The sequence below is a fragment of the Pimephales promelas genome, chromosome 13 (genome assembly GCF_988280905.1).
Source record: "Pimephales promelas chromosome 13, fPimPro1.hap1.1, whole genome shotgun sequence".
Classification (NCBI taxonomy): domain Eukaryota; kingdom Metazoa; phylum Chordata; class Actinopteri; order Cypriniformes; family Leuciscidae; genus Pimephales; species Pimephales promelas.
Window position 1 is genome coordinate 3,631,396 of NC_142781.1, and position 24,668 is coordinate 3,656,063.

Genomic DNA, 24,668 nt, shown 5'->3' on the forward strand with positions numbered 1-24,668 from the left:
TCTAGACACTGGTCTTCCACGTACTACTGGATTCAGGGACATCCTCTTAGACAGGGTTTACTAACTATACTAACGAGGACCGGTCGTCAAAGCAGTGTCCCTGAGCGGTACGGCATTGTATGCCTCTCCCTCTCCTGTGGAGGAATCCACCTGCAATCCAAGGAGATGAAGGGTTTGTTCATTTAGCCTCCAGAAAGTTCCATTAAAATATCAAGCGAATTCTAGACACTGGTCTTCCACGTACTACTGGATTCAGGGACATCCTCTTAGACAGGGTTTGCCGGTCATCTGGTGATGGGGCAGATTCTTATTACATTTGCTCCATCCTCTAATGGAAATGGCTATATTATTGTTTTAACAAAAAAAGACAAAAAGCTGGGTGGGAGGAGCCTGCACCAGACATTACCCTTGCTGAGCATGGTGGCATGTGTGTGATAGCACATTGTCCCAACGTCTCATGGTTACAGCTCGAGTTTCTCTTCATTCACGCATAAATCTTTCGCCTTTTACTAAAGATTTCCGTGGAGGGGAACGTTTGCGAGTTATTGGTATTTTTGGATGCTCTGCTCACAGTAGAGCTAAATGCCTTTGTTCAAAAACAGAAGACTTTTTGTTTGGAGCTGGGTTTTGGTCAAACCATTGCCACTTTCCCAGTTCACAACTTCAAATCTTGGGTCAGCAGAATGATTGAAAGGTTTACCAATCACAAAAGGGTAGTGTTGGGAGAAACAAAGCTTTTCAAAGCTTTCAACTGATTGCTTTGCAAATTGATTAACTGTTTCAACGCATTCGGAAGGCCACACTGGTGACCCCTGCTGGTCAGATTGGAAATGCAACACTGGAAATGCCACACAAACTCAGGTCAAACATGCATAAACCAACCTTTTACAAACCAATGCAAATGCTATCTTGAAAGTAAAACCTTTCAAATAGAATTAGCTAACCACCCTCAGGTGAGTCTTGAACGGCAGGGTTGGCTTTATCAGCAGTTTCCACAGCAGAGCATGAGCTCATACAAGGTGTTTGTCCGTGGTAAAGAAGAAGCCTCCCCGTCGGGGAATCGAACGCCGGTCTTCCGCGTGACAGGCGGAGATACTGTCCACTATACTAACGAGGACTGGTTGTCACAGCAGTGTCCCTGAGCGGTACGGCATTGTATGCTCAGCCGTTGAGAAGTCAATTAATACTGGACATGCTTTATGGGAGTTATTGTTATTTAAGCCTTTCATTTTGGCCAAGGGGGGCAGGAAGAGGAGCTCTCCCTCTCCTGTGGAGGAATCCACCTGCAATCCAAGGAGATGAAGGGTTTGTTCATTTAGCCTCCAGAAAGTTCCTAAAAACCTCATGCGAATTCTAGACACTGGTCTTCCACGTACTACTGGATTCAGGGACATCCTCTTAGACAGGGTTTGCCGGTCATCTGGTGATGGGGCAGATTCTTATTACATTTGCTCCATCCTCTAATGGAAATGGCTATATTATTGTTTTTAACAAAAAAAAGACAAAAAGCTGGGTGGGAGGAGCCTGCACCAGACATTACCCTTGCTGAGCATGGTGGCATGTGTGTGATAGCACATTGTCCCAACGTCTCATGGTTACAGCTCGAGTTTCTCTTCATTCACGCATAAATCTTTCGCCTTTTACTAAAGATTTCCGTGGAGGAGAACGTTTGCGAGTTATTGATATTTTTGGATGCTCTGCTCACAGTAGAGCTAAATGCCTTTGTTCAAAAACAGAAGACTTTTTGTTTGGAGCTGGGTTTTGGTCAAACCATTGCCACTTTCCCAGTTAACAACTTAAAATCTTGGGTCAGCAGAATGATTGTAAGGTTTACCAATCACAAAAGGGTAGTGTTGGGAGAAACAAAGCTTTTCAAAGCTTTCAACTGATTGCTTTGCAAATTGATTAACTGTTTCAACGCATTCGGAAGGCCACACTGGTGACCCCTGCTGGTCAGATTGGAAATGCAACACTGGAAATGCCACACAAACTCAGGTCAAACATGCATAAACCAACCTTTTACAAACCAATGCAAATGCTATCTTGAAAGTAAAACCTTTCAAATAGAATTAGCTAACCACCCTCAGGTGAGTCTTGAACGGCAGGGTTGGCTTTATCAGCAGTTTCCACGGCAGAGCTCGAGCTCATATAAGGTGTTTGTCCGTGGTAAAGAAGAAGCCTCCCCGTCGGGGAATCGAACCCCGGTCTTTCGCGTGACAGGCAGAGATACTGTCCACTATACTAACGAGGACCGGTCGTCAAAGAAGTGTCCCTGAGCGGTACGGCATTGTATGCCTCTCCCTCTCCTGTGGAGGAATCCACCTGCAATCCAAGGAGATGAAGGGTTTGTTCATTTAGCCTCCAGAAAGTTCCATTAAAATATCAAGCGAATTCTAGACACTGGTCTTCCACGTACTACTGGATTCAGGGACATCCTCTTAGACAGGGTTTGCCGGTCATCTGGTGATGGGGCAGATTCTTATTACATTTGCTCCATCCTCTAATGGAAATGGCTATTCGGTTGTTAAGTCTGATGTCACGCGTGACGTTTAGCCTCTTCCGGGTCCAAGCGCTCCGCTCGTCCATATCTAATTAACGTTACAATGGCGGAACCTGTTAATTTATTTACAATCACGTCCTACTTTAGTGATGCACCCTTGGCAGTCAAAAAAGGTTTAAACTCTTTTAACTCCAATAGGGTGATTAGTGTAGCTCATCCTTATCAACTGCAGCCATTTTCTCTTTTCTTTCTCATCACAGGGAAAGCGGTAGAATGACAGTTGAATCTGTCACTTGTTTTTTTTAACTCCGATCTATTTAAACAACATGGGACACGGCAAAAGCGGTAAGCAGATAGAGAGGACCCAGCATTTGGACCCGGAAACAGTATTATCAGAGCGTGATTACGTCACGACTCAACAACCGTATATTATTGTTTTTAACAAAAAAAGACAAAAAGCTGGGTGGGAGGAGCCTGCACCCGACATTACCCTTGCTGAGCATGGTGGCATGTGTGTGATAGCACATTGTCCCAACATCTCATGGTTACAGCTCGAGTTTCTCTTCATTCACGCATAAATCTTTCGCCTTTTACTAAAGATTTCCGTGGAGGGGAACGTTTGCGAGTTATTGGTATTTTTGGATGCTCTGCTCACAGTAGAGCTAAATGCCTTTGTTCAAAAACAGAAGACTTTTTGTTTGGAGCTGGATGGTGGTCAAACCATTGACACTTTCCCAGTTCACAACTTCAAATCTTGGGTCAGCAGAATGATTGTAAGGTTTACCAATCACAAAAGGGTAGTGTTGGGAGAAACAAAGCTTTTCAAAGCTTTCAACTGATTGCTTTGCAAATTGATTAACTGTTTCAACGCATTCGGAAGGCCACACTGGTGACCCCTGCTGGTCAGATTGGTAATGCAACACTGGAAATGCCACACAAACTCAGGTCAAACATGCATAAACCAACCTTTTACAAACCAATGCAAATGCTATCTTGAAAGTAAAACCTTTCAAATAGAATTAACTAACCACCCTCAGGTGAGTCTTGAACGGCAGGGTTGGCTTTATCAGCAGTTTCCACGGCAGAGCACGAGCTCATACAAGGTGTTTGTCCGTGGTAAAGAAGAAGCCTCCCCATCGGGGAATCGAACCCCGGTCTTCCGCGTGACAGGCGGAGATACTGTCCACTATACTAACGAGGACCGGTCGTCAAAGCAGTGTCCCTGAGCGGTACGGCTTTGTGTGCCTCTCCCTCTCCTGTGGAGGAATCCACCTGCAATCCAAGGAGATGAAGGGTTTTTTCATTTAGCCTCCAGAAAGTTCCATTAAAATATCAAGCGAATTCTAGACACTGGTCTTCCACGTACTACTGGATTCAGGGACATCCTCTTAGACAGGGTTTGCCGGTCATCTGGTGATGGGGCAGATTCTTATTACATTTGCTCCATCCTCTAATGTTTCAATGCATTCGGATGGCCACACTGGTGAACCCTGCTGGTCAGATTGGAAATGCAATAGTGGAAATGCCACACAAACTTAGGTCAAACATGCATAAACCAACCTATTACAAACCAATGCAAATGCTATCTTGAAAGTAAAACCTTTCAAATAGAATTAGCTTACCACCCTCAGGTGAGTCTTGAACGGCAGGGTTGGCTTTATCAGCAGTTTCCACGGCAGAGCACGAGCTCATACAAGGTGTTTGTCCGTGGTAAAGAAGAAGCCTCCCCGTCGGGGAATCGAACCCCGGTCTTCCGCGTGACAGGCGGAGATACTGTCCACTATACTAACGAGGACCGGTCGTCACAGCAGTGTCCCTGAGCGGTACGGCATTGTATGCTCAGCCGTTGAGAAGTCAATTAATACTGGACATGCTTTATGGGAGTTATTGTTATTTAAGCCTTTCATTTTGGCCAAGGGGGGCAGGAAGAGGAGCTTTCCCTCTCCTGTGGAGGAATCCACCTGCAATCCAAGGAGATAAAGGGTTTGTTCATTTAGCCTCCAGAAAGTTCCTAAAAACCTCATGCGAATTCTAGACACTGGTCTTCCACATACTACTGGATTCAGGGACATCCTCTTAGACAGGGTTTACTAACTATACTAACGAGGACCGGTCGTCAAAGCAGTGTCCCTGAGCGGTACGGCATTGTATGCCTCTCCCTCTCCTGTGGAGGAATCCACCTGCAATCCAAGGAGATGAAGGGTTTGTTCATTTAGCCTCCAGAAAGTTCCATTAAAATATCAAGCGAATTCTAGACACTGGTCTTCCACGTACTACTGGATTCAGGGACATCCTCTTAGACAGGGTTTGCCGGTCATCTGGTGATGGGGCAGATTCTTATTACATTTGCTCCATCCTCTAATGGAAATGGCTATATTATTGTTTTTAACAAAAAAAGACAAAAAGCTGGGTGGGAGGAGCCTGCACCAGACATTACCCTTGCTGAGCATGGTGGCATGTGTGTGATAGCACATTGTCCCAACGTCTCATGGTTACAGCTCGAGTTTCTCTTCATTCACGCATAAATCTTTCGCCTTTTACTAAAGATTTCCGTGGAGGGGAACGTTTGCGAGTTATTGGTATTTTTGGATGCTCTGCTCACAGTAGAGCTAAATGCCTTTGTTCAAAAACAGAAGACTTTTTGTTTGGAGCTGGGTTTTGGTCAAACCATTGCCACTTTCCCAGTTCACAACTTCAAATCTTGGGTCAGCAGAATGATTGTAAGGTTTACGAAACACAAAAGGGTAGTGTTGGGAGAAACAAAGCTTTTCAAAGCTTTCAACTGATTGCTTTGCAAATTGATTAACTGTTTCAACGCATTCGGAAGGCCACACTGGTGACCCCTGCTGGTCAGATTGGAAATGCAACACTGGAAATGCCACACAAACTCAGGTCAAACATGCATAAACCAACCTTTTACAAACCAATGCAAATGCTATCTTGAAAGTAAAACCTTTCAAATAGAATTAGCTTACCACCCTCAGGTGAGACTTGAACGGCAGGGTTGGCTTTATCAGCAGTTTTCACGGCAGAGCATGAGCTCATACAAGGTGTTTGTCCGTGGTAAAGAAGAAGCCTCCCCGTCGGGGAATCGAACCCCGGTCTTCCGCGTGACAGGCGGAGATACTGTCCACTATACTAACGAGGACCGGTTGTCACAGCAGTGTCCCTGAGCGGTACGGCATTGTATGCTCAGCCGTTGAGAAGTCAATTAATACTGGACATGCTTTATGGGAGTTATTGTTATCTAAGCCTTTCATTTTGGCCAAGAGGGGCAGGAAGAGGAGCTCTCCCTCTCCTGTGGAGGAATCTACCTGCAATCCAAGGATATGAAGGGTTTGTTCATTTAGCCTCCAGAAAGTTCCTAAAAATCTCATGCGAATTCCAGACACTGGTCTTCCACGTACTACTGGATTCAGGGACATCCTCTTAGACAGGGTGTCATCTGGTGATCGGGCAGATTCTTATTACATTTGCTCCATCCTCTAATGTTTCAACGCATTCGGATGGCCACACTGGTGACCCCTGCTGGTCAGATTGGAAATGCAATAGTGGAAATGCCACACAAACTTAGGTCAAACATGCATAAACCAAACTTTTACAAACCAATGCAAATGCTATCTTGAAAGTAAAACCTTTCAAATAGAATTAGCTTACCACCCTCAGGTGAGTCTTGAACGGCAGGGTTGGCTTTATCAGCAGTTTCCACGGCAGAGCACGAGCTCACCCAAGGTGTTTGTCCGTGGTAAAGAAGAAGCATTCCTGTGGAGGAATCTACCTGCAATCCAAGGAGATGAAGGGTTTGTTCATTTAGCCTCCAGAAAGTTCTTAAAAATCTCATGCGAATTCCAGACACTGGTCTTCCACGTACTACTGGATTCAGGGACATCCTCTTAGACAGGGTTTGCAGGTCATCTGGTGATGGGGCAGATTCTTATTACATTTGCTCCATCCTCTAATGTTTCAACGCATTCGGATGGCCACACTGGTGAACCCTGCTGGTCAGATTGGAAATGCAACAGTGGAAATGCCACACAAACTTAGGTCAAACATGCATAAACCAACCTTTTACAAACCAATGCAAATGCTATCTTGAAAGTAAAACCTTTCAAATAGAATTAGCTTACCACCCTCAGGTGAGTCTTGAACGGCAGGGTTGGCTTTATCAGTAGTTTCCACGGCAGAGCATGAGCTCATACAAGGTGTTTGTCCATGGTAAAGAAGAAGCCTTCCTGTGGAGGAATCTACCTGCAATCCAAGGATATGAAGGGTTTGTTCATTTAGCCTCCAGAAAGTTCCTAAAAATCTCATGCGAATTCCAGACACTGGTCTTCCACGTACTACTGGATTCAGGGACATCCTCTTAGACAGGGTTTGCCAGTCATCTGGTGATGGGGCAGATTCTTATTACATTTGCTCCATCCTCTAATGTTTCAACGCATTCGGATGGCCACACTGGTGAACCCTGCTGGTCAGATTGGAAATGCAATAGTGGAAATGCCACACAAACTTAGGTCAAACATGCATAAACCAACCTTTTACAAACCAATGCAAATGCTATCTTGAAAGTAAAACCTTTCAAATAGAATTAGCTTACCACCCTCAGGTGAGACTTGAACGGCAGGGTTGGCTTTATCAGCAGTTTCCACGGCAGAGCATGAGCTCATACAAGGTGTTTGTCCGTGGTAAAGAAGAAGCCTCCCCGTCGGGGAATCGAACCCCGGTCTTCCGCGTGACAGGCAGAGATACTGTCCGCTATACTAACGAGGACCGGTCGTCACAGCAGTGTCCCTGAGCGGTACGGCATTGTATGCTCAGCCGTTGAGAAGTCAATTAATACTGGACATGCTTTATGGGAGTTATTGTTATTTAAGCCTTTCATTTTGGCCAAGAGGGGCAGGAAGAGGAGCTCTCCCTCTCCTGTGGAGGAATCCACCTGCAATCCAAGGATATGAAGGGTTTGTTCATTTAGCCTCCAGAAAGTTCCTAAAAATCTCATGCGAATTCTAGACACTGGTCTTCCACGTACTACTGGATTCAGGGACATCCTCTTAGACAGGGTTTGCCAGTCATCTGGTGATGGGGCAGATTCTTATTACATTTGCTCCATCCTCTAATGTTTCAACGCATTCGGATGGCCACACTGGTGAACCCTGCTGGTCAGATTGGAAATGCAATAGTGGAAATGCCACACAAACTTAGGTCAAACATGCATAAACCAAACTTTTACAAACCAATGCAAATGCTATCTTGAAAGTAAAACCTTTCAAATAGAATTAGCTTACCACCCTCAGGTGAGTCTTGAACGGCAGGGTTGGCTTTATCAGCAGTTTCCACGGCAGAGCACGAGCTCATACAAGGTGTTTGTCCGTGGTAAAGAAGAAGCCTCCCCATCGGGGAATCGAACCCCGGTCTTCCGCGTGACAGGCGGAGATACTGTCCACTATACTAACGAGGACCGGTCGTCAAAGCAGTGTCCCTGAGCGGTACGGCTTTGTGTGCCTCTCCCTCTCCTGTGGAGGAATCCACCTGCAATCCAAGGAGATGAAGGGTTTTTTCATTTAGCCTCCAGAAAGTTCCATTAAAATATCAAGCGAATTCTAGACACTGGTCTTCCACGTACTACTGGATTCAGGGACATCCTCTTAGACAGGGTTTGCCGGTCATCTGGTGATGGGGCAGATTCTTATTACATTTGCTCCATCCTCTAATGTTTCAACGCATTCGGATGGCCACACTGGTGAACCCTGCTGGTCAGATTGGAAATGTAATAGTGGAAATGCCACACAAACTTAGGTCAAACATGCATAAACCAACCTATTACAAACCAATGCAAATGCTATCTTGAAAGTAAAACCTTTCAAATAGAATTAGCTTACCACCCTCAGGTGAGTCTTGAACGGCAGGGTTGGCTTTATCAGCAGTTTCCACGGCAGAGCACGAGCTCATACAAGGTGTTTGTCCGTGGTAAAGAAGAAGCCTCCCCGTCGGGGAATCGAACCCCGGTCTTCCGCGTGACAGGCGGAGATACTGTCCACTATACTAACGAGGACCGGTCGTCACAGCAGTGTCCCTGAGCGGTACGGCATTGTATGCTCAGCCGTTGAGAAGTCAATTAATACTGGACATGCTTTATGGGAGTTATTGTTATTTAAGCCTTTCATTTTGGCCAAGAGGGGCAGGAAGAGGAGCTCTCCCTCTCCTGTGGAGGAATCCACCTGCAATCCAAGGAGATAAAGGGTTTGTTCATTTAGCCTCCAGAAAGTTCCTAAAAACCTCATGCGAATTCTAGACACTGGTCTTCCACGTACTACTGGATTCAGGGACATCCTCTTAGACAGGGTTTACTAACTATACTAACGAGGACCGGTCGTCAAAGCAGTGTCCCTGAGCGGTACGGCATTGTATGCCTCTCCCTCTCCTGTGGAGGAATCCACCTGCAATCCAAGGAGATGAAGGGTTTGTTCATTTAGCCTCCAGAAAGTTCCATTAAAATATCAAGCGAATTCTAGACACTGGTCTTCCACGTACTACTGGATTCAGGGACATCCTCTTAGACAGGGTTTGCCGGTCATCTGGTGATGGGGCAGATTCTTATTACATTTGCTCCATCCTCTAATGGAAATGGCTATATTATTGTTTTAACAAAAAAAGACAAAAAAGCTGGGTGGGAGGAGCCTGCACCAGACATTACCCTTGCTGAGCATGGTGGCATGTGTGTGATAGCACATTGTCCCAACGTCTCATGGTTACAGCTCGAGTTTCTCTTCATTCACGCATAAATCTTTCGCCTTTTACTAAAGATTTCCGTGGAGGGGAACGTTTGCGAGTTATTGGTATTTTTGGATGCTCTGCTCACAGTAGAGCTAAATGCCTTTGTTCAAAAACAGAAGACTTTTTGTTTGGAGCTGGGTTTTGGTCAAACCATTGCCACTTTCCCAGTTAACAGCTTAAAATCTTAGGTCAGCAGAATGATTGAAAGGTTTACCAATCACAAAAGGGTAGTGTTGGGAGAAACAAAGCTTTTCAAAGCTTTCAACTGATTGCTTTGCAAATTGATTAACTGTTTCAACGCATTCGGAAGGCCACACTGGTGACCCCTGCTGGTCAGATTGGAAATGCAACACTGGAAATGCCACACAAACTCAGGTCAAACATGCATAAACCAACCTTTTACAAACCAATGCAAATGCTATCTTGAAAGTAAAACCTTTCAAATAGAATTAGCTAACCACCCTCAGGTGAGTCTTGAACGGCAGGGTTGGCTTTATCAGCAGTTTCCACAGCAGAGCATGAGCTCATACAAGGTGTTTGTCCGTGGTAAAGAAGAAGCCTCCCCGTCGGGGAATCGAACGCCAGTCTTCCGCGTGACAGGCGGAGATACTGTCCACTATACTAACGAGGACCGGTTGTCACAGCAGTGTCCCTGAGCGGTACGGCATTGTATGCTCAGCCGTTGAGAAGTCAATTAATACTGGACATGCTTTATGGGAGTTATTGTTATTTAAGCCTTTCATTTTGGCCAAGGGGGGCAGGAAGAGGAGCTCTCCCTCTCCTGTGGAGGAATCCACCTGCAATCCAAGGAGATGAAGGGTTTGTTCATTTAGCCTCCAGAAAGTTCCTAAAAACCTCATGCGAATTCTAGACACTGGTCTTCCACGTACTACTGGATTCAGGGACATCCTCTTAGACAGGGTTTGCCGGTCATCTGGTGATGGGGCAGATTCTTATTACATTTGCTCCATCCTCTAATGGAAATGGCTATATTATTGTTTTTAACAAAAAAAAGACAAAAAGCTGGGTGGGAGGAGCCTGCACCAGACATTACCCTTGCTGAGCATGGTGGCATGTGTGTGATAGCACATTGTCCCAACGTCTCATGGTTACAGCTCGAGTTTCTCTTCATTCACGCATAAATCTTTCGCCTTTTACTAAAGATTTCCGTGGAGGGGAACGTTTGCGAGTTATTGATATTTTTGGATGCTCTGCTCACAGTAGAGCTAAATGCCTTTGTTCAAAAACAGAAGACTTTTTGTTTGGAGCTGGGTTTTGGTCAAACCATTGCCACTTTCCCAGTTAACAACTTAAAATCTTGGGTCAGCAGAATGATTGTAAGGTTTACCAATCACAAAAGGGTAGTGTTGGGAGAAACAAAGCTTTTCAAAGCTTTCAACTGATTGCTTTGCAAATTGATTAACTGTTTCAACGCATTCGGAAGGCCACACTGGTGACCCCTGCTGGTCAGATTGGAAATGCAACACTGGAAATGCCACACAAACTCAGGTCAAACATGCATAAACCAACCTTTTACAAACCAATGCAAATGCTATCTTGAAAGTAAAACCTTTCAAATAGAATTAGCTAACCACCCTCAGGTGAGTCTTGAACGGCAGGGTTGGCTTTATCAGCAGTTTCCACGGCAGAGCTCGAGCTCATATAAGGTGTTTGTCCGTGGTAAAGAAGAAGCCTCCCCGTCGGGGAATCGAACCCCGGTCTTTCGCGTGACAGGCAGAGATACTGTCCACTATACTAACGAGGACCGGTCGTCAAAGAAGTGTCCCTGAGCGGTACGGCATTGTATGCCTCTCCCTCTCCTGTGGAGGAATCCACCTGCAATCCAAGGAGATGAAGGGTTTGTTCATTTAGCCTCCAGAAAGTTCCATTAAAATATCAAGCGAATTCTAGACACTGGTCTTCCACGTACTACTGGATTCAGGGACATCCTCTTAGACAGGGTTTGCCGGTCATCTGGTGATGGGGCAGATTCTTATTACATTTGCTCCATCCTCTAATGGAAATGGCTATTCGGTTGTTAAGTCTGATGTCACGCGTGACGTTTAGCCTCTTCCGGGTCCAAGCGCTCCGCTCGTCCATATCTAATTAACGTTACAATGGCGGAACCTGTTAATTTATTTACAATCACGTCCTACTTTAGTGATGCACCCTTGGCAGTCAAAAAAGGTTTAAACTCTTTTAACTCCAATAGGGTGATTAGTGTAGCTCATCCTTATGAACTGCAGCCATTTTCTCTTTTCTTTCTCATCACAGGGAAAGCGGTAGAATGACAGTTGAATCTGTCACTTGTTTTTTTTAACTCCGATCTATTTAAACAACATGGGACACTGCAAAAGCGGTAAGCAGATAGAGAGGACCCAGCATTTGGACCCGGAAACAGTATTATCAGAGCGTGATTACGTCACGACTCAACAACCGTATATTATTGTTTTTAACAAAAAAAGACAAAAAGCTGGGTGGGAGGAGCCTGCACCAGACATTACCCTTGCTGAGCATGGTGGCATGTGTGTGATAGCACATTGTCCCAACATCTCATGGTTACAGCTCGAGTTTCTCTTCATTCACGCATAAATCTTTCGCCTTTCACTAAAGATTTCCGTGGAGGGGAACGTTTGCGAGTTATTGATATTTTTGGATGCTCTGCTCACAGTAGAGCTAAATGCCTTTGTTCAAAAACAGAAGACTTTTTGTTTGGAGCTGGGTTTTGGTCAAACCATTGCCACTTTCCCAGTTAACAACTTAAAATCTTGGGTCAGCAGAATGATTGTAAGGTTTACCAATCACAAAAGGGTAGTGTTGGGAGAAACAAAGCTTTTCAAAGCTTTCAACTGATTGCTTTGCAAATTGATTAACTGTTTCAACGCATTCGGAAGGCCACACTGGTGACCCCTGCTGGTCAGATTGGAAATGCAACACTGGAAATGCCACACAAACTCAGGTCAAACATGCATAAACCAACCTTTTACAAACCAATGCAAATGCTATCTTGAAAGTAAAACCTTTCAAATAGAATTAGCTAACCACCCTCAGGTGAGTCTTGAACGGCAGGGTTGGCTTTATCAGCAGTTTCCACGGCAGAGCTCGAGCTCATATAAGGTGTTTGTCCGTGGTAAAGAAGAAGCCTCCCCGTCGGGGAATCGAACCCCGGTCTTTCGCGTGACAGGCAGAGATACTGTCCACTATACTAACGAGGACCGGTCGTCAAAGAAGTGTCCCTGAGCGGTACGGCATTGTATGCCTCTCCCTCTCCTGTGGAGGAATCCACCTGCAATCCAAGGAGATGAAGGGTTTGTTCATTTAGCCTCCAGAAAGTTCCATTAAAATATCAAGCGAATTCTAGACACTGGTCTTCCACGTACTACTGGATTCAGGGACATCCTCTTAAGACAGGGTTTGCCGGTCATCTGGTGATGGGGCAGATTCTTATTACATTTGCTCCATCCTCTAATGGAAATGGCTATTCGGTTGTTAAGTCTGATGTCACGCGTGACGTTTAGCCTCTTCCGGGTCCAAGCGCTCCGCTCGTCCATATCTAATTAACGTTACAATGGCGGAACCTGTTAATTTATTTACAATCACGTCCTACTTTAGTGATGCACCCTTGGCAGTCAAAAAAGGTTTAAACTCTTTTAACTCCAATAGGGTGATTAGTGTAGCTCATCCTTATCAACTGCAGCCATTTTCTCTTTTCTTTCTCATCACAGGGAAAGCGGTAGAATGACAGTTGAATCTGTCACTTGTTTTTTTTAACTCCGATCTATTTAAACAACATGGGACACTGCAAAAGCGGTAAGCAGATAGAGAGGACCCAGCATTTGGACCCGGAAACAGTATTATCAGAGCGTGATTACGTCACGACTCAACAACCGTATATTATTGTTTTTAACAAAAAAAGACAAAAAGCTGGGTGGGAGGAGCCTGCACCAGACATTACCCTTGCTGAGCATGGTGGCATGTGTGTGATAGCACATTGTCCCAACATCTCATGGTTACAGCTCGAGTTTCTCTTCATTCACGCATAAATCTTTCGCCTTTTACTAAAGATTTCCGTGGAGGGGAACGTTTGCGAGTTATTGGTATTTTTGGATGCTCTGCTCACAGTAGAGCTAAATGCCTTTGTTCAAAAACAGAAGACTTTTTGTTTGGAGCTGGATGGTGGTCAAACCATTGCCACTTTCCCAGTTCACAACTTCAAATCTTGGGTCAGCAGAATGATTGTAAGGTTTACCAATCACAAAAGGGTAGTGTTGGGAGAAACAAAGCTTTTCAAAGCTTTCAACTGATTGCTTTGCAAATTGATTAACTGTTTCAACGCATTCGGAAGGCCACACTGGTGACCCCTGCTGGTCAGATTGGAAATGCAACACTGGAAATGCCACACAAACTCAGGTCAAACATGCATAAACCAACCTTTTACAAACCAATGCAAATGCTATCTTGAAAGTAAAACCTTTCAAATAGAATTAACTAACCACCCTCAGGTGAGTCTTGAACGGCAGGGTTGGCTTTATCAGCAGTTTCCACGGCAGAGCACGAGCTCATACAAGGTGTTTGTCCGTGGTAAAGAAGAAGCCTCCCCATCGGGGAATCGAACCCCGGTCTTCCGCGTGACAGGCGGAGATACTGTCCACTATACTAACGAGGACCAGTCGTCAAAGCAGTGTCCCTGAGCGGTACGGCTTTGTGTGCCTCTCCCTCTCCTGTGGAGGAATCCACCTGCAATCCAAGGAGATGAAGGGTTTTTTCATTTAGCCTCCAGAAAGTTCCATTAAAATATCAAGCGAATTCTAGACACTGGTCTTCCACGTACTACTGGATTCAGGGACATCCTCTTAGACAGGGTTTGCCGGTCATCTGGTGATGGGGCAGATTCTTATTACATTTGCTCCATCCTCTAATGTTTCAACGCATTCGGATGGCCACACTGGTGAACCCTGCTGGTCAGATTGGAAATGCAATAGTGGAAATGCCACACAAACTTAGGTCAAACATGCATAAACCAACCTATTACAAACCAATGCAAATGCTATCTTGAAAGTAAAACCTTTCAAATAGAATTAGCTTACCACCCTCAGGTGAGTCTTGAACGGCAGGGTTGGCTTTATCAGCAGTTTCCACGGCAGAGCACGAGCTCATACAAGGTGTTTGTCCGTGGTAAAGAAGAAGCCTCCCCGTCGGGGAATCGAACCCCGGTCTTCCGCGTGACAGGCGGAGATACTGTCCACTATACTAACGAGGACCGGTCGTCACAGCAGTGTCCCTGAGCGGTACGGCATTGTATGCTCAGCCGTTGAGAAGTCAATTAATACTGGACATGCTTTATGGGAGTTATTGTTATTTAAGCCTTTCATTTTGGCCAAGGGGGGCAGGAAGAGGAGCTTTCCCTCTCCTGTGGAGGAATCCACCTGCAATCCAAGGAGATAAAGGGTTTGTTCATTTAGCCTCCAGAAAGTTCCTAAAAACCTCATGCGAATTCTAGACACTGGTCTTCCACATACTACTGGATTCAGGGACATCCTCTTAGACAGGGTTTACTAACTATACTAACGAGGACCGGTCGTCAAAGCAGTGTCCCTGAGCGGTACGGCATTGTATGCCTCTCCCTCTCCTGTGGAGGAATCCACCTGCAATCCAAGGAGATGAAGGGTTTGTTCATTTAGCCTCCAGAAAGTTCCATTAAAATATCAAGCGAATTCTAGACACTGGTCTTCCACGTACTACTGGATTCAGGGACATCCTCTTAGACAGGGTTTGCCGGTCATCTGGTGATGGGGCAGATTCTTATTACATTTGCTCCATCCTCTAATGGAAATGGCTATATTATTGTTTTTAACAAAAAAAGACAAAAAGCTGGGTGGGAGGAGCCTGCACCAGACATTACCCTTGCTGAGCATGGTGGCATGTGTGTGATAGCACATTGTCCCAACGTCTCATGGTTACAGCTCAAGTTTCTCTTCATTCACGCATAAATCTTTTGCCTTTTACTAAAGATTTCCGTGGAGGGGAACGTTTGCGAGTTATTGGTATTTTTGGATGCTCTGCTCACAGTAGAGCTAAATGCCTTTGTTCAAAAACAGAAGACTTTTTGTTTGGAGCTGGGTTTTGGTCAAACCATTGCCACTTTCCCAGTTCACAACTTCAAATCTTGGGTCAGCAGAATGATTGTAAGGTTTACGAAACACAAAAGGGTAGTGTTGGGAGAAACAAAGCTTTTCAAAGCTTTCAACTGATTGCTTTGCAAATTGATTAACTGTTTCAACGCATTCGGAAGGCCACACTGGTGACCCCTGCTGGTCAGATTGGAAATGCAACACTGGAAATGCCACACAAACTCAGGTCAAACATGCATAAACCAACCTTTTACAAACCAATGCAAATGCTATCTTGAAAGTAAAACCTTTCAAATAGAATTAGCTTACCACCCTCAGGTGAGACTTGAACGGCAGGGTTGGCTTTATCAGCAGTTTCCACGGCAGAGCATGAGCTCATACAAGGTGTTTGTCCGTGGTAAAGAAGAAGCCTCCCCATCGGGGAATCGAACCCCAGTCTTCCGCGTGACAGGCGGAGATACTGTCCACTATACTAACGAGGACCGGTCGTCACAGCAGTGTCCCTGAGCGGTACGGCATTGTATGCTCAGCCGTTGAGAAGTCAATTAATACTGGACATGCTTTATGGGAGTTATTGTTATCTAAGCCTTTCATTTTGGCCAAGAGGGGCAGGAAGAGGAGCTCTCCCTCTCCTGTGGAGGAATCCACCTGCAATCCAAGGATATGAAGGGTTTGTTCATTTAGCCTCCAGAAAGTTCCTAAAAATCTCATGCGAATTCCAGACACTGGTCTTCCACGTACTACTGGATTCAGGGACATCCTCTTAGACAGGGTGTGCCGGTCATCTGGTGATCGGGCAGATTCTTATTACATTTGCTCCATCCTCTAATGTTTCAACGCATTCGGATGGCCACACTGGTGACCCCTGCTGGTCAGATTGGAAATGCAATAGTGGAAATGCCACACAAACTTAGGTCAAACATGCATAAACCAAACTTTTACAAACCAATGCAAATGCTATCTTGAAAGTAAAACCTTTCAAATAGAATTAGCTTACCACCCTCAGGTGAGTCTTGAACGGCAGGGTTGGCTTTATCAGCAGTTTCCACGGCAGAGCACGAGCTCATACAAGGTGTTTGTCCGTGGTAAAGAAGAAGCATTCCTGTGGAGGAATCTACCTGCAATCCAAGGAGATGAAGGGTTTGTTCATTTAGCCTCCAGAAAGTTCTTAAAAATCTCATGCGAATTCCAGACACTGGTCTTCCACGTACTACTGGATTCAGGGACATCCTCTTAGACAGGGTTTGCAGGTCATCTGGTGATGGGGCAGATTCTTATTACATTTGCTCCATCCTCTAATGTTTCAACGCATTCGGATGGCCACACTGGTGAACCCTGCTGGTCAGATTGGAAATGCAACAGTGGAAATGCCACACAAACTTAGGTCAAACATGCATAAACCAACCTTTTACAAACCAATGCAAATGCTATCTTGAAAGTAAAACCTTTCAAATAGAATTAGCTTACCACCCTCAGGTGAGTCTTGAACGGCAGGGTTGGCTTTATCAGTAGTTTCCACGGCAGAGCATGAGCTCATACAAGGTGTTTGTCCATGGTAAAGAAGAAGCCTTCTTGTGGAGGAATCTACCTGCAATCCAAGGAGATGAAGGGTTTGTTCATTTAGCCTCCAGAAAGTTCCTAAAAATCTCATGCGAATTCCAGACACTGGTCTTCCACGTACTACTGGATTCAGGGACATCCTCTTAGACAGGGTGTGCCGGTCATCTGGTGATTGGGCAGATTCTTATTACATTTGCTCCATCCTCTAATGTTTCAACGCATTCGGATGGCCACATTGGTGAACCCTGCTGGTCAGATTGGAAATGCAACAGTGGAAATGCCACACAAACTTAGGTCAAACATGCATAAACCAACCTTTTACAAACCAATGCAAATGCTATCTTGAAAGTAAAACCTTTCAAATAGAATTAGCTTACCACCCTCAGGTGAGACTTGAACGGCAGGGTTGGCTTTATCAGCAGTTTCCACGGCAGAGCATGAGCTCATACAAGGTGTTTGTCCGTGGTAAAGAAGAAGCCTCCCCGTCGGGGAATCGAACCCCGGTCTTCCGCGTGACAGGCAGAGATACTATCCGCTATACTAACGAGGACCGGTCGTCACAGCAGTGTCCCTGAGCGGTACGGCATTGTATGCTCAGCCGTTGAGAAGTCAATTAATACTGGACATGCTTTATGGGAGTTATTGTTATTTAAGCCTTTCATTTTGGCCAAGAGGGGCAGGAAGAGGAGCTCTCCCTCTCCTGTGGAGGAATCCACCTGCAATCCAAGGATATGAAGGGTTTGTTCATTTAGCCTCCAGAAAGTTCCTAAAAATCTCATACGAATTCTAGACACTGGTCTTCCACGTACTACTGGATTCAGGGACATCCTCTTAGACAGGGTTTGCCAGTCATCTGGTGATGGGGCAGATTCTTATTACATTTGCTCCATCCTCTAATGTTTCAACGCATTCGGATGGCCACACTGGTGAACCCTGCTGGTCAGATTGGAAATGCAATAGTGGAAATGCCACACAAACTTAGGTCAAACATGCATAAACCAAACTTTTACAAACCAATGCAAATGCTATCTTGAAAGTAAAACCTTTCAAATAGAATTAGCTTACCACCCTCAGGTGAGTCTTGAACGGCAGGGTTGGCTTTATCAGCAGTTTCCACGGCAGAGCACGAGCTCATACAAGGTGTTTGTCCGTGGTAAAGAAGAAGCCTCCCCATCGGGGAATCGAACCCCGGTCTTCCGCGTGACAGGCGGAGATACTGTCCACTATACTAACGAGGACCGGTCGTCAAAGCAGTGTCCCTGAGCGGTACGGCTTTGTGTGCCTCTCCCTCTCCTGTGGAGGAATCCACCTGCAATCCAAGGAGATGAAGGGTTTTTTCATTTAGCCTCCAGAAAGTTCCATTAAAATATCAAGCGAATTCTAGACACTGGTCTTCCACGTACTACTGGATTCAGGGACATCCTCTTAGACAGGGTGTGCCGGTCATCTGGTGATCGGGCAGATTCTTATTACATTTGCTCCATCCTCTAATGTTTCAACGCATTCGGATGGCCACACTGGTGACCCCTGCTGGTCAGATTGGAAATGCAATAGTGGAAATGCCACACAAACTTAGGTCAAACATGCATAAACCAAACTTTTACAAACCAATGCAAATGCTATCTTGAACGTAAAACCTTTCAAATAGAATTAGCTTACCACCCTCAGGTGAGTCTTGAACGGCAGGGTTGGCTTTATCAGCAGTTTCCACGGCAGAGCACGAGCTCATACAAGGTGTTTGTCCGTGGTAAAGAAGAAGCCTCCCCGTCGGGGAATCGAACCCCGGTCTTCCGCGTGACAGGCGGAAATACTGTCCACTATACTAACGAGGACCGGTCGTCACAGCAGTGTCCCTGAGCGGTACGGCATTGTATGCTCAGCCGTTGAGAAGTCAATTAATACTGGACATGCTTTATGGGAGTTATTGTTATTTAAGCCTTTCATTTTGGCCAAGGGGGGCAGGAAGAGGAGCTTTCCCTCTCCTGTGGAGGAATCCACCTGCAATCCAAGGAGATAAAGGGTTTGTTCATTTAGCCTCCAGAAAGTTCCTAAAAACCTCATGCGAATTCTAGACACTGGTCTTCCACATACTACTGGATTCAGGGACATCCTCTTAGACAGGGTTTACTAACTATACTAACGAGGACCGGTCGTCAAAGCAGTGTCCCTGAGCGGTACGGCATTGTATGCCTCTCCCTCTCCTGTGGAGGAATCCACCTGCAATCCAAGGAGATGAAGGGTTTGTTCATTTAGCCTCCAGAAAGTTCCATTAAAATATCAAGCGAATTCTAGACACTGGTCTTCCACGTACTACTGGATTCAGGGACATCCTCTTAGACAGGGTTTGCCGGTCATCTGGTGATGGGGCAGATTCTTATTACATTTGCTCCATCCTCTAATGGAAATGGCTATATTATTGTTTTTAACAAAAAAAGACAAAAAGCTGGGTGGGAGGAGCCTGCACCAGACATTACCCTTGCTGAGCATGGTGGCATGTGTGTGATAGCACATTGTCCCAACGTCTCATGGTTACAGCTCGAGTTTCTCTTCATTCACGCATAAATCTTTCGCCTTTTACTAAAGATTTCCGTGGAGGGGAACGTTTGCGAGTTATTGGTATTTTTGGATGCTCTGCTCACAGTAGAGCTAAATGCCTTTGTTCAAAAACAGAAGACTTTTTGTTTGGAGCTGGGTTTTGGTCAAACCATTGCCACTTTCCCAGTTCACAACTTCAAATCTTGGGTCAGCAGAATGATTGTAAGGTTTACGAAACACAAAAGGGTAGTGTTGGGAGAAACAAAGCTTTTCAAAGCTTTCAACTGATTGCTTTGCAAATTGATTAACTGTTTCAACGCATTCGGAAGGCCACACTGGTGACCCCTGCTGGTCAGATTGGAAATGCAACACTGGAAATGCCACACAAACTCAGGTCAAACATGCATAAACCAACCTTTTACAAACCAATGCAAATGCTATCTTGAAAGTAAAACCTTTCAAATAGAATTAGCTTACCACCCTCAGGTGAGACTTGAACGGCAGGGTTGGCTTTATCAGCAGTTTTCACGGCAGAGCATGAGCTCATACAAGGTGTTTGTCCGTGGTAAAGAAGAAGCCTCCCCGTCGGGGAATCGAACCCCGGTCTTCCGCGTGACAGGCGGAGATACTGTCCACTATACTAACGAGGACCGGTCGTCACAGCAGTGTCCCTGAGCGGTACGGCATTGTATGCTCAGCCGTTGAGAAGTCAATTAATACTGGACATGCTTTATGGGAGTTATTGTTATCTAAGCCTTTCATTTTGGCCAAGAGGGGCAGGAAGAGGAGCTCTCCCTCTCCTGTGGAGGAATCTACCTGCAATCCAAGGATATGAAGGGTTTGTTCATTTAGCCTCCAGAAAGTTCCTAAAAATCTCATGCGAATTCCAGACACTGGTCTTCCACGTACTACTGGATTCAGGGACATCCTCTTAGACAGGGTGTGCCGGTCATCTGGTGATCGGGCAGATTCTTATTACATTTGCTCCATCCTCTAATGTTTCAACGCATTCGGATGGCCACACTGGTGACCCCTGCTGGTCAGATTGGAAATGCAATAGTGGAAATGCCACACAAACTTAGGTCAAACATGCATAAACCAAACTTTTACAAACCAATGCAAATGCTATCTTGAAAGTAAAACCTTTCAAATAGAATTAGCTTACCACCCTCAGGTGAGTCTTGAACGGCAGGGTTGGCTTTATCAGCAGTTTCCACGGCAGAGCACGAGCTCATACAAGGTGTTTGTCCATGGTAAAGAAGAAGCCTTCCTGTGGAGGAATCTACCTGCAATCCAAGGAGATGAAGGGTTTGTTCATTTAGCCTCCAGAAAGTTCCTAAAAATCTCATGCGAATTCCAGACACTGGTCTTCCACGTACTACTGGATTCAGGGACATCCTCTTAGACAGGGTGTGCCGGTCATCTGGTGATCGGGCAGATTCTTATTACATTTGCTCCATCCTCTAATGTTTCAACGCATTCGGATGGCCACATTGGTGAACCCTGCTGGTCAGATTGGAAATGCAACAGTGGAAATGCCACACAAACTTAGGTCAAACATGCATAAACCAACCTTTTACAAACCAATGCAAATGCTATCTTGAAAGTAAAACCTTTCAAATAGAATTAGCTTACCACCCTCAGGTGAGACTTGAACGGCAGGGTTGGCTTTATCGGCAGTTTCCACGGCAGAGCATGAGCTCATACAAGGTTTTTGTCCGTGGTAAAGAAGAAGCCTCCCCGTCGGGGAATCGAACCCCGGTCTTCCGCGCGGGAGCCGAAAATGGTTAAGCTTAACTTCCCTTAACTTTTCCCATTCATTCTCTATGGTAGTGCTTAACACTACGGATGCAATCTACTTTTGGCCACACGTAGACTTCCCGGCGCTGTTTCGCTTTTCCGTGGCGGGGAATTTAAAAAGCGAAGCGTCATCTGTCAACCCGTTTTATTACCGGAGAGATATTTGTTTACCGACTTGTCAGCAAACTTGTTTCGTTTTGTCTAAACTACCTGCAGACAGACTTTAACTCAGGTGAGTGCATATACTTTATTATTCAAATATTTTATCATTTAAATTGCATGTATTGTCATGTAATCGTATTGTTATCGTGTTGAATGGATTGTGACGATAAGAAACAGCTATTTTATAAGAGTATCTTTGTTTGTAAAGGTGAATGTTTCATCATAATCTCTAACTATGTTTAAAATATAAGTTAACATTGCAGAAAGATGTAATGTGCAGTAGTATGGAGGACCAAACCTGCAGTTAAAAATGAATGAATGAATAAATAAATAAATGAATGAATGAATAAATAAATAAATAAATAAAATTAAATGTGATAATAGGAAAATACATAAAGGAATAAACGACTTGATAAAATAATTATGATAACATTTTAATCAAATATATTTTTGTATAATTTCCCCCAAATATATCATTTTTTGCTTTTATATTTTAATGTATTTGTATTCGTTTTAATTGTATTTATTTATTATTTTATTTCTTTGTTCAGTTTATTCTTATATTTATTTATGCATTCATTTAATTATATATTTATTTATATAATATATATATTTATATATTATTAATATATTATATTAATATATATATTTATTTATTCCAATTTGTTTTTATTTCCAGATATATTTGTTTTAACCTTTATTTATTTAAATTTTCTTTCTTTAGTTTTATATCTATTTTTACAGTATTTCATTTATTGATGTGCATGATAATTAGGTTGGTTGGTCTTGCTTACCAAATATAAATATTAATTAACACATAAATAAAAGCAGAAAGGGAAGGGAAAAAAATACAAAAATGATTTTGATTAAGAATAAATCATATTTATTTTATCAAGTCATTTATTCCTTTATTTATTTTCCTATTATCAAATGTATCTTTTTTTTTTACTTATTAATGTTTAATTTCTGCAGGTTTGGTCCTCCTATATTGCAATTAATATCACACACACATATTACATTTAAATTATGAACAAATAGATATATGTGTGCAATTTAATAGTACAATTTAACATTTTTAATTAGTTAAACTTGTTAACTTTTTATATATACATGCATACATTTCTGCATATATATTTTTATATTTTTTTATTTTATTTATTTTATAGTAATGGAGGAGGAAGAAGAACTGGAAAGTTTTTCTCCAACAAAATATCTCACACAGCTGAGTAAGTAAATCAAGTATCTTGTCATGTGTGTTATATATACCCATGTCAAATTCTTATAAAATTGGAATAAAAATTGAACATACTGGAGAGAAACCATTCAAATTATAATGCGTAATTTTTAGGCTCATCTGCAGCCACAGGATCCACAGTCTTATTTACAACAGGTTACTTTACACATCCATTTTTGAGGCTTATTCAATTACATACTTATCCTCCATGTTCTTTTGTTCTAACTACTGTTAAGGTTTGAATATACCAGTGGTGAAGGTGGGTGCACTTCATGAATTGTATGCATGCTAAACTGTTATTTGTTGTGAAAAAATTGACTATTTACTTACAAGCATTTGAACATTATCAGAATGTGCATTACTAGAACAAATAACAGAATAAATAGAATAAAAGAATAAATAATGATTAGTCATTTAATGTAGTCAAGACAATCAAATACATATGTACATTCAGTTTTTAATTTCCTCCCTGTGCTTTTCCTTGCAGCTCCTCCAACAACATCGGCTTTGCACCATCTCACGCAGCACAATCAGCCTCTACACCTGCACCAATGCTGTCTGCACTCACTGAAACCCCTGTTCCCAGCTACTTGAACACAAAAGTAAAGACGTGCATTACACACGTGTATTAAATGTGTTATTCACGCATATACAATATTATACATATTAATGCACTTTTAATATATATATACAGTGGTGTGAATAAGTGTTTGCCCCCATGCTAAAGTTGCCTAAAAAGAGGAATAAAAATAATCTTTTTGATATTGATCTTAATGCCTTAATTAGAAAAATGAGGAAAACTCCAACCTTTAAGGACACAAATTTTCTTTGTGAATGAATAATGTATCATAAATAAATAAATGTTTTTCCTCAAAATACAGGGTGCATAAGTCAGGGCACCCCTATGTTAAATTCCCATAGAGTCAGGCTGATTTTTATTTTTAAAAGCCAGTTATTTAATGGATCCAGGATAATATGCATCCTGATAAAGTTCCCTTGGCCTTTGGAATTAAAATATCCCCACATCATCACACACCTTCCACCACACCTAGAGATTGGCATGGGGTAGTACTTACCATAAGATCATCTTTCAATGCAAATCAAACCAGCTATTAGGCTAACTGAAGTAAAACCATGCAAACACTTATTCACACCACTGTATATATATATATATATATATATATATATGGATGTTCATTAAAATTACAAAAGTATTGTATTTTATTGCATTGCATTGTATTTTTTAAGTTCATTTATTGACTAGCATTATTTTATCTTGCTCAGATTTGAAAAAACACTAAATATTAAGTATTGTTACTATTAAACACTGTACATAATTATTTACTTTTAAAAATGTTCTTGTTTTTTTTTTCATTTTCTCCACAGCCATATTATTATTGCTGTTATTTAATCTATAATTTTAAATTGTTAAATTTCTTTCCATTGTCCATTAAAATCAAACAGTTTAGTCCTTGTTTGCATTGCAATTTGGTGTGTTTTTAAAGTTAATTTTATTGACTTGCATTATTTTATCTTGGTCAGATGTGTAAACTTAATAACTGTTAATTAAACATTGTACATAATTATTTGTTATTTTTTTAAATCTTGTTTTTTCCCCAGCTTTATGTTGTTATTATTATTGTTATTATTCATGTTATTGTTTTTTAATCTATAAGTATTTAATACAGTACCTTTTTCAGTTTTACATAATAATATGTATATTATTGTATTATAAATAAAATGATAAACTTACTATTTGGTGTTTACTGGTTGTTTTTCATATATATATATTGGATTTTTGTGCATAGTTAAAGAAATATAATGTGAAAATCTCTCTAAAAAAAAATAAAGGTATAAAACATTATCAAAATGTTCTTTACAATTATTCACATTCAAATATTTTCTATATTAAAAGAGAACTATACCCTATTATAATTTAAATGTTTATTGAGATAATTGGACATTTCGTACA

At 42.8% G+C, this 24,668-nt stretch overlaps 1 long non-coding RNA gene and 16 other non-coding genes across 18 annotated transcripts; 11 read left to right on the forward strand and 6 right to left on the reverse strand.

Moving 5' to 3' along the window:
* The first annotated feature begins 464 nt into the window (after window positions 1-464).
* On the forward strand, window positions 465-580 carry LOC148974425 (U5 spliceosomal RNA). The gene has a single exon (XR_016146146.1). It is a non-coding gene; the product is annotated as a U5 spliceosomal RNA (small nuclear RNA).
* Window positions 581-1,599: 1,019 nt separating this feature from the next.
* Window positions 1,600-1,714, forward strand: LOC148974426 (U5 spliceosomal RNA). Its single transcript, XR_016146286.1, has one exon. It is a non-coding gene; the product is annotated as a U5 spliceosomal RNA (small nuclear RNA).
* A 1,334-nt stretch (window positions 1,715-3,048) lies between these two features.
* On the forward strand, window positions 3,049-3,164 carry LOC148974427 (U5 spliceosomal RNA). The gene has a single exon (XR_016146147.1). It is a non-coding gene; the product is annotated as a U5 spliceosomal RNA (small nuclear RNA).
* Window positions 3,165-4,223: 1,059 nt separating this feature from the next.
* On the reverse strand, window positions 4,224-4,295 carry trnad-guc (transfer RNA aspartic acid (anticodon GUC)). The gene has a single exon. It is a non-coding gene; the product is annotated as a tRNA-Asp (tRNA).
* Window positions 4,296-4,995: 700 nt separating this feature from the next.
* On the forward strand, window positions 4,996-5,111 carry LOC148974429 (U5 spliceosomal RNA). Its single transcript, XR_016146148.1, has one exon. It is a non-coding gene; the product is annotated as a U5 spliceosomal RNA (small nuclear RNA).
* A 465-nt stretch (window positions 5,112-5,576) lies between these two features.
* On the reverse strand, window positions 5,577-5,648 carry trnad-guc (transfer RNA aspartic acid (anticodon GUC)). Its single transcript has one exon. It is a non-coding gene; the product is annotated as a tRNA-Asp (tRNA).
* A 2,832-nt stretch (window positions 5,649-8,480) lies between these two features.
* On the reverse strand, window positions 8,481-8,552 carry trnad-guc (transfer RNA aspartic acid (anticodon GUC)). Its single transcript has one exon. It is a non-coding gene; the product is annotated as a tRNA-Asp (tRNA).
* A 700-nt stretch (window positions 8,553-9,252) lies between these two features.
* Window positions 9,253-9,368, forward strand: LOC148974432 (U5 spliceosomal RNA). The gene has a single exon (XR_016146149.1). It is a non-coding gene; the product is annotated as a U5 spliceosomal RNA (small nuclear RNA).
* A 1,018-nt stretch (window positions 9,369-10,386) lies between these two features.
* Window positions 10,387-10,502, forward strand: LOC148974433 (U5 spliceosomal RNA). Its single transcript, XR_016146137.1, has one exon. It is a non-coding gene; the product is annotated as a U5 spliceosomal RNA (small nuclear RNA).
* Window positions 10,503-11,836: 1,334 nt separating this feature from the next.
* On the forward strand, window positions 11,837-11,952 carry LOC148974434 (U5 spliceosomal RNA). Its single transcript, XR_016146285.1, has one exon. It is a non-coding gene; the product is annotated as a U5 spliceosomal RNA (small nuclear RNA).
* Window positions 11,953-13,287: 1,335 nt separating this feature from the next.
* LOC148974435 (U5 spliceosomal RNA) lies at window positions 13,288-13,403 on the forward strand. Its single transcript, XR_016146151.1, has one exon. It is a non-coding gene; the product is annotated as a U5 spliceosomal RNA (small nuclear RNA).
* Window positions 13,404-14,462: 1,059 nt separating this feature from the next.
* trnad-guc (transfer RNA aspartic acid (anticodon GUC)) lies at window positions 14,463-14,534 on the reverse strand. The gene has a single exon. It is a non-coding gene; the product is annotated as a tRNA-Asp (tRNA).
* A 700-nt stretch (window positions 14,535-15,234) lies between these two features.
* On the forward strand, window positions 15,235-15,350 carry LOC148974437 (U5 spliceosomal RNA). The gene has a single exon (XR_016146232.1). It is a non-coding gene; the product is annotated as a U5 spliceosomal RNA (small nuclear RNA).
* Window positions 15,351-18,725: 3,375 nt separating this feature from the next.
* Window positions 18,726-18,797, reverse strand: trnad-guc (transfer RNA aspartic acid (anticodon GUC)). Its single transcript has one exon. It is a non-coding gene; the product is annotated as a tRNA-Asp (tRNA).
* A 700-nt stretch (window positions 18,798-19,497) lies between these two features.
* LOC148974439 (U5 spliceosomal RNA) lies at window positions 19,498-19,613 on the forward strand. Its single transcript, XR_016146152.1, has one exon. It is a non-coding gene; the product is annotated as a U5 spliceosomal RNA (small nuclear RNA).
* Window positions 19,614-20,078: 465 nt separating this feature from the next.
* On the reverse strand, window positions 20,079-20,150 carry trnad-guc (transfer RNA aspartic acid (anticodon GUC)). Its single transcript has one exon. It is a non-coding gene; the product is annotated as a tRNA-Asp (tRNA).
* Window positions 20,151-21,252: 1,102 nt separating this feature from the next.
* Window positions 21,253-24,438, forward strand: LOC148974441 (uncharacterized). 2 transcript variants are annotated; one of them, XR_016145912.1, is made up of 3 exons: window positions 21,253-21,532; window positions 22,629-23,298; window positions 24,083-24,438. It is a non-coding gene; the product is annotated as an uncharacterized LOC148974441 (long non-coding RNA). The 2 variants fall into 2 exon arrangements; XR_016145913.1 differs by lacking the exon at window positions 21,253-21,532 and having other exon boundaries at window positions 22,452-22,688; window positions 22,811-23,298.
* The last annotated feature ends 230 nt before the right edge of the window (window positions 24,439-24,668 follow it).